The sequence below is a fragment of the Elephantulus edwardii genome, unplaced genomic scaffold, assembly GCF_000299155.1.
Source record: "Elephantulus edwardii isolate Elephantulus edwardi_28Jun2011 unplaced genomic scaffold, EleEdw1.0 scaffold00084, whole genome shotgun sequence".
Classification (NCBI taxonomy): Eukaryota; Metazoa; Chordata; class Mammalia; order Macroscelidea; family Macroscelididae; genus Elephantulus; species Elephantulus edwardii.
The window spans coordinates 11,569,819-11,580,414 of record NW_006399834.1 but is presented as its reverse complement, the minus strand read 5'-3'; positions in this window follow the sequence as shown (position 1 = coordinate 11,580,414).

Below are 10,596 nucleotides of genomic sequence, written 5' to 3'. Positions count from 1 at the left end.
TATATATATATATTTGTTGTTGTTGTTGTTATGTGCCACTCTTACCATGGGTATTGATTGATTATGGATCCAAGTAAAATGAAATGAATAATGACTGACAACTTCAATCTTTTATCTCCCAAAATGTTGTCTAATGGCCTTGAGGTGATAATTTTTTTTTCTTGATGTTGAAATGTAGTCCATATTGAAAGCTGTAGTTTGATCTGGAAGTATAGTTTGAACCCATCAATCACTGTGAGGGAAGAATATGACCAGTCTCCTCTTGATGAAATTTATAGCCTCAGAAGCTAACTGGGAGGTGGGGCAAGTGGTGTATTGTTATGAGTGGAAACCAATTCAATGGCAGTGAGTTTGAGTGGGTTTTTTGTTGTGTTTGTTAAAAAATAGATTCTAAATATTTCAATAGTTAAATGTAAGAAACACAACCTACTTTCTTTATCAGGAACACCTCCAAATATCATAGAGTTGGAAAAGAATGGAAATCCACTGATGGAAGCTGTTAAGTTACATCTTTAAAACAATCCAATTACTTAAGAATTTATTTCCAGGGGAGCTCTGGTGGCCTAGTGGCAAGGAACTGCAACTACAATCCCAGAGGTTCACGGTTCGAATCCACCAGATGCTCTGTCGGGGAAGGAAGGACAATCTCCTCCTGTACCAGTCAGATCTGATTTGACAGTACACTCACACAAAAATAATAAAATTTAGAAAAATAATTTATTTCCTCAATCAGTTGTTGTTTTGTGCCGTTGAGTCAGCTATAGCTCATGGCAACAGCAGTCTCTGATATTTAAATATCCCACTCAGGATTGCTAATTTGTATATCAAATAAAAGTGTCAAAAGAATGGCCTATGAGATGACTGATGTACTTGAAGACAAGTTTAATAAAAGGAAATAAGACATAAATAAAGTCACACTTCCAAAGTAAAGAAAAATCACCTGTGGAGGAAGCCATCATGGTAATTAAGTGAATCTGACTTAAATCATGAACTGATTTTGCTGGACATTTGAAAATTGCATATGTATTTACTTTCTTGGAAATAACCCCTCTTTTCCTTTGTGATGTTTTAATATCTTTCCCTGAGTTATAATTTGCTTGATCAAACACTCTAATGACAAAATTTGGTTATAGTAAAAGACAATGAAAAAGTTACTTAATAGTGCAAAGTCTGAATCATCAGATACAAAAGAAACAATTCATTCAATTATAAACTCAGTTGAGAAGCAATATTTACAGCAATGTTGAGGGATACATTAATTTCATATTGTAGATAGTATGTAATATTTTCTCTACCATTTTGCAGTGCAACTCAGCAGTTCTTACTTAAAAAGAAACTTTTCAATTCAATTGTTGCTAGTTTTCTCTCCAAAGCTTTCAATTATACCACATTCCCCAAAGCATCATATTATGTAAACTCAATGTATTCCTGATCTTATATAGCTTGTATAGCATGGTAGAGTCACTTAAGGAAGTGTTCAGAGATTATTGGAATGCATCATAAGGATAAATATACTTTTTAAATATGTATTTTCTAAGCAATATCTTGGAGAGTTTATAAATTGATTTTTACATTTTCCATTTATGATTTTGTAGCATTCAAGAAAGGTAACGTTTTTTCCCCTCTGGAGTAGTGCAAGCAAGATAAGCTCAGAAGTTAAAGTGAAAGAGGCTACTTTTTGATGTCAAGGACTCTAAGGAATAGAATTTTTTATGTATATATATTGCATACCAAATTTTAATAACACTTTATGATGGTAAACTAACAAATTAAAGTAATAGGTTTTCTTATTTTGACATTTAAAAATCTTTCAAGGATCTCTGGTACTATGGTGTGTTACATGTTGGGTTGCTAACACTAAGTTTACTCAGTCAATCACTCAATGACTAATCTCCGACTAATCAGAACAGACACAATACCTCCAGCAGATTTTCAATGCTACAAATCACATGGGAAGAGATTATACAGTTTCCTTACTAAGAGTCACCGTTTTTCACCTTTGGGTTATCAGAGAAACTCCACATGGTTCAGCCACCAGAGTTCCCTATTGTCTAGGTTTTATTACTATTATGTGCCATCACATCAGAAGTGACCCTTAGATGACCCTCTAGTCAGTTTTCAGAGGCAGTAAATTGCATGGGATGTGACTGCCCATTTTTCTCCCATGAAGGGGCTGGTAGCTTTGAAACACATGCCTTTGGGATTACAGCATAGCTTCTTATCCCTAGGCTACTAGAGCTCCCTTATCATCAAGGCAAATAGATGAAATCTAACAGCATCTTGATAGGACAAAAGTGAACAATCTACTCCCATAAGGCCTTAGGGCCTCAGAAATTTGATGGAAGATCTCCTCAAGTCAAAACTGACTCTAAGGCAGTGGAAGTTTCATTTGTTTGTTTTATATCCCAACTAAAACTTAAACAGAGACCTCATTACCATCAACTCTGTCTGACTTAGAGCAACCCACCACTAGTTTCTGAGGCTGTATGTTTTTATGGGAAGAAATTTTCTATCTTTTTCCTATAGACTAGCTGGTAAATTTGAACTACTGATCTTTATATGAACCCTAGAATAAAACCCTTGCTAAGCCATTAGCAAAAATTCAAAGTGCCTATGTAGCCTGTTGCTCACTCTGTCTTTAATGATTTATATTTTATTCTTTCACAACATTTCCCCAAATAGAAAAGAGTCTGGTGCTTTCTCAAAAAGTTGGAAATAGAAATATCATTTGACCTAGGAATTCCATTACTGAGAATATACTCCTAACCTAACCCCTACAATTCAAATAGATGTATGCACATCCACGTTTATTACTGCATTGTTCACAACAGCAAAGAGATGGAGTAACCCAGGTGCCCACCCACAAATGAAAAGACAGAAAAACTACGGTACATTCACATGGTGGAATATTACACAGCATTGAAAAACCAGAGAACTAGTAAAACATTACACAGCATGGGGGAGCCTAGAGAGCATTATAAGTGAAATATCTCTGTCACAAAGAGCAAACACTGCATAACATGGCTATTATAATATAGGATAGATATAAGGGGTTTGGGGAGAGAATGGGGAAAGAGTGCATTAGGACAGGTGATGGGAAGAACTGTCAGAAAGGAATATATGATTAGGCATTATGTGAATGACAACAATCTGGAACAAAGCGTACTTTGTGGAGTGGGTTGGAGAAGTAGGAAGGGAGGGGAGGGAGGAAATGTTAAAAAAATAAGAAAATTTAAAAATTTAAACACTCATTACAAAAGAGATTGAAGGTGTCATTAAAAAGAAAAATAAAGCACAATTAAGTGTTCTGAAATAGCCATTTTTCTCAGTAGTAAAAATCTGTTATGATCCATAGTCAAATGCCTTTGAATAGTCAATAAAACACAAATAGACATAGAAAAAGAAACTTCTGCCAACAACAACATAAAATAGAAACACAATTATTGTTGTTGTTATGTGCCATCAAGTCAACTACAACTCATAGTGACCCTATGCACAACAGCCCTAAACCCAGCTCTATCTCATGCCAATATTTTCAGTCTCCAATACACCTATCCCCATTGCCCCAGTCACTGAATTAATCCACCTCATTGAGGTTCTTCCTTTCTTGCTCTGTCTCTCCACCCTCCCAAGCATGACGTCACTCTCCAAGGACTGATCCTGCCTTGCAACATGTCCAAAGTATGTCAGCCAAAGCTCTAGAATTCTTGTATCCAAAAGCTGCCTGGCTTCACCCTCTCTAAGACAAACTTGTTTGTTCTCCTGGCAGTCCATGGTATATTCAATACTCTTCTCCAGCACCACAGTTCAAAGGCATCAATTCACCTTCTATCATCTCTAGTCATTTCTGATGCCTAGCAAGTAATTGCAGTGGTGGTGGAGAGGTTTCTGACAGCAGACTTACCCAATGCAATTAATTTTTTCATTTCATGGCTGCTGGTATCAGGAATGTTGATTGTAGAGCCAGCAAACTAAAGCTGTTAATAGTCTCAATATCTTCACTACCCATCATGATTCTGCAAATCGGGCCAGTGGTGAGAATCTTTGTTTTCTTGATGTTGAGCTTCAATCCATATTGAAAGTCTTGGCCTTCTGCAGCAAGCGCTTCAGGTCGTCCTCAGTTTCAGCAAGCAGGGTTGTGTCATCTGTATAACACAGATTGTTGATGAGTCTATCTCCAATCCTGATGTCACATTTCTCCTCATAGAGCCCAGCCTCCCTGATAATCTCTTCCCATATAGATTGAAAAGCTGTAACTATAGGACATATCCTTGTTGCACACTCTTCCCAATTTTGAACCATTCTGAAACTACATAACAAGAAAAAGGATATCCTACCTGCTGAGAACACAGAGAGCTAGGTCTTTGTTGGAATGTGTCTATTTTGCACTGAAAGGGCAAATAGCTTTTTTTGAATTTGTTGTTTATGCATTCAGTATTTTGATTTGTTGTTGTTATGTGCCATCAAATTACCTGAGACTCATAGCGATCCTATGTACAATAGCCCTAAACCTTGCTCTATCCTGTGCCAATCTTATTGTCTCTGATACACCTACCCCCATTATCCCAGTCACTGAACCAACTCTCATCGAGAGTCTTCCTCTCTAGCTCTGTCCCTCCATCCTCCCAAGCATGACACCCATCTCTAAGGACCGATCCCACCTTGAAACACACCCAAAGTATATCAGATGAAGATTCAACATCTTTGCCCCCAAGGAGCAGCCTGACTCCACCCTCTCCAGGATGAACTTGTTTGTTCTGCTAGAAGTCCATGGTATTATATTCAATACTATTCTCTAGCACCACAGCACAAAGGTGTCAGTTCTCCTTCTGTCATCTCCAGTCATTGTCCAGCTTTCTGATGCCTAGCAAGTAATTGCAAAGATCATGGCCTGTATCAGGCACACCTTAGTCTCCAGACTGACATCATTGCTCTTCAGTACTTTGGAGAGGTCTCTAACAGCAGATTTTCCCAATGCAATTCTTCTTTTCATTTCCTGGCTGCTGGTACCAAGAGTGTTGATTTTGACTTAGGAATTGTAGATAATAATAATAATTCTGAACAATCTTGGTGTTTGAAAGGTCATGAAAAGGAATTTCAAAGTGGATAAAATAAGTCAATAATATTGTTTTAATGTTTCATTGATTCAGAACTGACTCATAACTGACCTTCTAGTGGGTTTTCAGAGGCTGTAAATAGTACCAGAGGAGATTGTCCATCTTTCTCTTGTGGAGCAACTCATCACTTGACCAACAACCTTTGGAATGACAGTTTCATTCCTTACCACTGGCCCAGCAGAGTTCTCCCGAGTTAATAACAGTGGTGGCTAAAATTTAGTGTTTGAAATAAATAATCTTGGGTAAATCTCATGATAATATTTTGGGAAAGGTATAATAATATTTTCCAAGCAAATTTCTCCTTGGAGGTAAGGATTTTGAAGCTCTGTCTCACGTAAGGGAATAGTCATTGGAGAAGGACATCATGCTTGGAATGGCCAAGGAACAGTGCATGAGATGAAGACCCCAGATGTGATGAATTGACAGAATAATAGGAGCAATGGGACTGTGTTTGTCAGAGTCAGAGAGGCTGGCTTGGGATAGGGCAGACTTCAGAGCTTTGTACATAGGATCACTGTGAGTCCCAGGCAACTCGACGGCTTATAATAATAACAAAATATTTTTTTATTTTATAGCTGAAAGAAAACTGAAATCCAAACAAATAGATAATAGTGGCAAAATAAAAATTCAATTAGGCATATAGGTTGCAAATCTAACAAATTTAAATAGGATGATACATGTATTGACTTATTGTTTTGTAAAGATTAGATGTAAAGTCTTCTTTATTTATTCCCAGAAAGCTCAGTCCTGCATAGTCAGATTCTGTCAGTCCATCTTTCAAGAAAGTGACACAATTCCTAAGATAAGCAACATAAGTATTCAAATAAAATTTAAACAAATAGCTTAAACTATTTTTTTTCTTATCAACTGAGTTTATGATAAAAAATTTTGGTTTTTTCCTATATATGTTATTGTGGCAGAAAAATCAATATTAAAAACACTTGCAATTTCAACATTATTAACAAGTGCAGTTCAGTGACATTATCCTTACTGTGTACACCAAGATTACTGTTCCTAATTTTTTTTAATCATCCTTAACAGAAACTCAGAAAATTTTCAGTAAGTTTTCTTTTCCTCTCCCATCTGTCCCTAACAAACTTTGGTCTCTATACAATTCGTCTGTTTTCAGTATTGCATACAAGTGATATCATACAATATTTTTCTTTCTGTGTCTGACTTACTTCCCTCATTATAATGGTTACAAGGTTCATTTGTCATAGCATGCATAGGAATTTCATTTCTCTTTATGGCTGAGTATGTATGTGCTTATACCTTTTTGTCCATTCATCAACTATTCATGGACAGTTGGGTTGTTCTTGCCTTTAATGACTATTGTGAACAGTGAACATTAGTATATAAGTAACTATTTGTGTCCCTCCTTTCATGACTGAGTGAAAGACTGAGTGGTACGGTAATCCTGTGAGAACCCTGGTGGCCTTTGCCACAGGGAGCTGGAGTGCAGTCCCAGCAGTCTTTAACAGTTTGAATCTACCAGCAGCTCTGAGGGAGAAAGATGGGCAATCTCCTCCCACGGTATTTCCAGCCTCAGAAGACCAAAGGAGGGTCAGATATGAGTCAATTCCTACTTGATAACAGTGAAATTGAGGTTTTATGGTAATTCTATATTTAACTTACTGAGGAACAAACTGTTTTTAACAGATATTGTGCCATTTTACAATCCTATTGATAGTGAATGAAGAGTCAAGTTAAACCGTATGTTCTTGTTTACGCTAGTGTGTACTATACTGGAAGCAATTTAGAAGCCATTTGAATTAATTTAGGAATATTATGCTGGGATAGAAGAGTTGCATACTTTCAAGTAGAAATTTCTCTGTGATTAAGGATACTGAATTTAAGGCTGTGGGATTCTAGCCTCTGTGAACATATCCTCAAATCTTGTGGTTTCTTACAAGTAGTTTGGGAAGGCTGGACAACTCGGAATCTGTGGGGGAGGGCCAAGGACAGATGTCATTTTCACTCTTTTCATGCCGGGCAAACCTCACTGCCTTGATGTGCTCTGGACAAACATGCTGCCAACAAACCAGTGCCTTGGCAGGTCCCATCCAGGCCTTTTCAGCAGTAAGATAGCCACATTCCACCTCTTACCTTTTGGAACTAGTGCTGCTCTTTAGCCTAGTTGAGATAATAATAAAACTCTTCCAAGGACACAGGTAAAGTCACTGCTTTCTTCCTTAATTTTGTATCCTACATAACGTTGCTGTGTTATCTGCACTCCACATGGATGTCCTGACTTGCATTTACATAGATCTCCCTGCCTTTTTAAAGTGACAATGGACAATTCTGTTATCACAAATTTATTTAAAGCTTGCGGTCAAAACAAAGAAGTTATTGGAAAAGTCTGTAAGTATAAGAAGATTTCAGTAAAGTATGTAATACATAAAATAGTCTTAGAAGTAGAAGCACCTTTTGAAAAGGCCGCATCCTAATTTGCACTTGCACTGTTATTGTCAAGACACACATTCATCCTGTATTTTATGAAACATTTTATTATTTCCTTCCCTGAAAATGGTTATTCTTGAACCTGTAGTCATATTAGAAGCTTGGGCAGATGGTACTTCCAATTTAAATGGATTTTATGCCATTAAAAGGAATGTGTGTTCTGCTTAAGAAGAGTATTGACTATAAAAGTCATGAGCACTGGACCATTTCCTGTGGGAGTTTTCTACTATCCTTCCAATTAGTCAGTCAGTGTAATATTTCTCTAAACATGATCATTTATTTTTCTCTGGAGGGTTATCTTCTATCCTGTTCAAGAAAGATGATCCTGGAAAATAAAGAAAGCTTTCTATGTCCCTAGTGTGATATTTATGATTAACTACCCTTTGCAATGAATGACAAAAGAAGAAAGAATTCAATTTCTTCTTATGTGAAATAAAAACCTCATTTGTTGTAGTCTGATTCTCAGCCAACTTTCATTGTTTAGACAATAATCAGCCAGATTATACAAATCACTAACAATCATAACAGAAATTATACACTTGCCTCCAGAAACTCAAAGAACTTTGATAAATATCGATAGTTGTAAAGGAGCTTCAGGCCTTTTGTTCATAGGGTTGCTATGAGTTGTGCTCGACTCAAAAGCAATCAACAACAAAAATTTAGACCAAAGACCTTGGACTCATGGAAATCTGTTGTGGACTATGTAACTGTCTAAGGTGGCACCATGATGCTATACCTTTAAATCAAATGTATGAATTTATAACAGCCTATACCTAAAATTTTCTGAAATCAACAAAATTATGCAAGTTCCACAAAATAGCCTAATAACTAACATCTAACTTCAAACAATCAAACGTATACTTAAAAAAATACTTTCACTCTCATATAGGCAATGACAAGATATTTCAGAATATTGGGTGTAATTTGCAGCAAACACATTTCAATTAGGAATTTGAACTAGTTCATTTTACTTTGACCATCTGCTGAAAATTGTATTCCAACTTCAGATATATTGAATCAGAATCTACATTTTAATAATGTATACACATTAACAACCACTTGGAGTTTTTGTTGATTCTAATTCAGTATATCTGTATAGAGATGCAAATTCTCAGCAAAAGTTTAAATCAAAATGAGCTGATTTGAAGCCAACTGTTTTAGGGAAGTGGTTTGGTTAAAAAAAATAACCCTGGATAATTAAAACAAATTAACATCCTTTCTAATAAGAGAAAAGCAGAATCTTTTCAACCTCCACTGACAGTAAAGTTCACCTTAAGAAACAGAATAGCTTACTATGCATTCAGAAACCAACCTCAGCTGGATGCTTTGCATCATCAAAAGGAGGAATAGAAGACTTTTCCAGTACAGTAGGCAAATTTCCCCTTTAATAAGAAGCCAGGAAAAAAGCAATATTTCAATGTTTGCTTTCCTTCCTCTGAGGGAGAAGGTTTCACTATGACTTATTTTACTTCCTTTTTATTCTGCCCTATTTTCTTGGCTCTCACAGACAGCTCCAGTAGCAACATGACAATACCACTTTGCACTTGCCGAAAGCACCCTTTCTCTAAGACTCAGCTGTAGTCTATGCGAGGAGAGTGTAAAACAGGCGAAATGATGCAAACATTGAAGTTTATCCTTTTGTGCAAACATTTTGAGACTCAGAATCATCTTAACTCGAAACTGGAAATGAAGGGCATAAAAAAGTACACTCAAAATTCCTATTTGGCATTCTTTGGGGTCCAGCAAGATATATAACTTTCTTGAGCTCTGTATCTCATGTATGGAATAAAGCAATGCCATCTTCCTTATGAGGATATGAAGAGTTACAAGATTGTATTTTCTAAAATAAAACTTGGAAAAGAAGCAGACTGTTAGAATTCTAAAAATAAGACTGAAGTGAGTGCCTAGAGAGTATCAATCTTAAGTACATGTTTCTGGAATAGCAAACACTTGCCTTTCTTTATTTTTTTAAAATGAAAATGCTTATTTGTCCAGGGAGGAACTATTTCAAAATAAATGTTTCTGAATAAACATTATCAGAAGATTGTTAGTGTTCCCTCTATACACTATGCATGTGTGTATAATTGTATGTATGCAAATATTTTTTCACTCTTATACTTTTTTAGTAAATGTTTTTTTAACAGAAGAAATTTATTTATTTATTTTCAAACATCAGCCATCCTAACGTATAACTGTCATTCACTGCCGTCTAGTTAGAATTAACTTATAACTGACCCTCCAGCAGGTTTTTGGAGTCTATAAATTTCATATGAAGAGATTGCCCAAGACTGCTCCAATTTCCCCCTTAGAGTTACTGGTGGGTTTGATCCAGTAGAAAGATGCCACTTTGAGGTTGGCAGCACAACTTTCTACCAACTATATCACAAGAGTTCACTCCTTAATGCACATTGAAGGTTATTTAAGGTATATATCATAAGACAGAGATTTTGTGATTACTGATCTGAACTGGACTTTGCTTGTGGATGGAGATGCTCAAAGTTTCTAAACTGAATAGAAGAAGATTCTTCAGCAAAAGGGACATGCTTGTTCCCTCAGAGTACTGGTTTGACAGGGATGGGGAATTCAGAAATTGGTTATCTAAAATAGCAATATTAAAGCAAGAGACATGAAGTGGCTGGCTTAAATCCTTTCTTAAATGTAGTTATTAGATGATTGTAAAAGGGGGAAAGACAATCTACGTTAATGAAATACAACGTAAATGAAAAATGGTATAAAACAATGTGTATGGATGAAGCACAATGTATATGAAGGATGCATGCAAACCAATTAAAATATGTAATAAAAAATATTTTAAAAGAGACATTTTAGATTTTCCTGTTTCCTCATAAGGGCCTGGATTTCAAGAATCTAGGTCCATTTCTTTGCTCTCAAAATTGATAATGGTCTTCAAAACAGAGAACAATTTTCTCTTTACATTTTAGTCAAAGATGAAAAGAATTTTTTTTTCATAGTTTCTGTGCTAATTATAAGAACTGGTTTGTGTGGGCTGGAAATATCT